This window comes from Musa acuminata, unplaced genomic scaffold (genome assembly GCF_036884655.1).
Source record: "Musa acuminata AAA Group cultivar baxijiao unplaced genomic scaffold, Cavendish_Baxijiao_AAA HiC_scaffold_604, whole genome shotgun sequence".
Classification (NCBI taxonomy): Eukaryota; Viridiplantae; Streptophyta; class Magnoliopsida; order Zingiberales; family Musaceae; genus Musa; species Musa acuminata.
In genome coordinates, this window is record NW_027020843.1 from 37501 (window position 1) to 40000 (window position 2500).

A 2500-nucleotide genomic window follows, 5' to 3' on the forward strand; every position below is an offset into this window, starting at 1 on the left:
AACGTCAGCCATCTCAGCACCCTGGAACCCCCCGGGTGGCACAGGGCTGGATGGGGCTTTCGTATAGCAGGGACGGTGCTGCTCTCGCTTCGCTCGCTGTCCGCCGCTCGCCGCTCGCTCGTGCAGCCAAAAATGGCCAGTTTTGGCCCGTTTTTGGGCCGTTTTGGCCAGTTTTTGGCCTGTTCTTGCATTGCGCGGTGACCGTCGAGAGCGGAGCAAAACGTCAGCCATCTCAGCACCCTGGAACCCCCCGGGTGCACAGGGCTGGATGGGGCTTTCGTATAGCAGGGACGGTGCTGCCTCTCGCTTCGCTCGGCTGTCCGCCGCTCGCCGCTCGCTCGTGCAGCCAAAAATGGCCAGTTTTGGCCCGTTTTTGGGCCGGTTTGGCCAGTTTTTGGCCTGTTCTTGCATTGCGCGGTGACCGTCGAGAGCGGAGCAAAACGTCAGCCATCTCAGCACCCTGGAACCCCCCGGGTGGCACAGGGCTGGATGGGGCTTTCGTATAGCAGGGACGGTGCTGCCTCTCGCTTCGCTCGCTGTCCGCCGCTCGCCGCTCGCTCGTGCAGCCAAAAATGGCCAGTTTTGGCCCGTTTTTGGGCCGTTTTGGCCAGTTTTTGGCCTGTTCTTGCATTGCGCGGTGACCGTCGAGAGCGGAGCAAAACGTCAGCCATCTCAGCACCTGGAACCCCCCGGGTGGCACAGGGCTGGATGGGGCTTTCGTATAGCAGGGACGGTGCTGCCTCTCGCTTCGCTCGCTGTCCGCCGCTCGCCGCTCGCTCGTGCAGCCAAAAATGGCAGTTTTGGCCCGTTTTTTGGGCCGTTTTGGCAGTTTTTGCCTGTTCTTGCATTGCGCGGTGACCGTCGAGAGCGGAGCAAAACGTCAGCCATCTCAGCACCCTGGAACCCCCCGGGTGGCACAGGGCTGGATGGGGCTTTCGTTATAGCAGGGACGGTGCTGCCTCTCGCTTCGCTCGCTGTCCGCCGCTCGCCGCTCGCTCGTGCAGCCAAAAATGCCAGTTTTGGCCCGTTTTTGGGCCGTTTTGGCCAGTTTTTTTGGCCTGTTCTTGCATTGCGCGGTGACCGTCGAGAGCGGAGCAAAACGTCAGCCATCTCAGCACCCTGGAACCCCCCCCGGGTGGCACAGGCTGGATGGGGCTTTCGTATAGCAGGGACGGTGCTGCCTCTCGCTTCGCTCGCTGTCCGCCGCTCGCCGCTCGCTCGCGCAGCCAAAAATGGCCAGTTTTGGCCCGTTTTTGGGCCGTTTTGGCAGTTTTTGCCTGTTCTTGCATTGCGCGGTGACCGTCGAGAGCGGAGCAAAACGTCAGCCATCTCAGCACCCTGAACCCCCCGGGTGGCACAGGGCTGGATGGGGCTTTCGTATAGCAGGGACGTGCTGCCTCTCGCTTCGCTCGCTGTCCCGCCGCTCGCGCTCGCTCGTGCAGCCAAAAATGGCCAGTTTTGGCCCGTTTTTGGGCCGTTTTGGCAGTTTTTGGCCTGTTCTTGCATTGCGCGGTGACCGTCGAGAGCGGAGCAAAACGTCAGCCATCTCAGCACCCTGGAACCCCCCCCGGGTGGCACAGGGCTGGTGGGGCTTTCGTATAGCAGGGACGGTGCTGCCTCTCGCTTCGCTCGCTGTCCGCCGCTCGCCGCTCGCTCGTAGCAGCCAAAAATGGCCAGTTTTGGCCCGTTTTTGGGCCGTTTTGGCCAGTTTTTGGCCTGTTCTTGCATTGCGCGGTGACCGTCGAGAGCGGAGCAAAACGTCAGCCATCTCAGCACCCTGGAACCCCCCGGGTGGCACAGGGCTGGATGGGGCTTTCGTATAGCAGGGACGGTGCTGCCTCTCGCTTCGCTCGCTGTCCGCCGCTCGCCGCTCGCTCGTGCAGCCAAAAATGCCAGTTTTGGCCCGTTTTTGGGCCCGTTTTGGCCAGTTTTGGCCTGTTCTTGCATTGCGCGGTGACCGTCGAGAGCGGAGCAAAACGTCAGCCATCTCAGCACCCGGGGTGGCACAGGGCTGGATGGGGCTTTCGTATAGCAGGGACGGTGCTGCCTCTCGCTTCGCTCGCTGTCCGCCGCTCGCCGCTCGCTCGCGCAGCCAAAAATGGCCAGTTTTGGCCCGTTTTTGGGCCGTTTTGGCCAGTTTTTGGCCTGTTCTTGCATTGCGCGGTGACCGTCGAGAGCGGAGCAAAACGTCAGCCATCTCAGCACCCTGGAACCCCCCGGGTGGCACAGGGCTGGATGGGGCTTTCGTATAGCAGGGACGGTGCTGCCTCTCGCTTCGCTCGCTGTCCGCCGCTCGCCGCTCGCTCGTGCAGCCAAAAATGGCCAGTTTTGGCCCGTTTTTGGGCCGTTTTGGCCAGTTTTTGGCCTGTTCTTGCATTGCGCGGTGACCGTCGAGAGCGGAGCAAAACGTCAGCCATCTCAGCACCCTGGAACCCCCCGGGTGGCACAGGGCTGGATGGGGGCTTTCGTATAGCAGGGACGGTGCTGCCTCTCGCTTCGC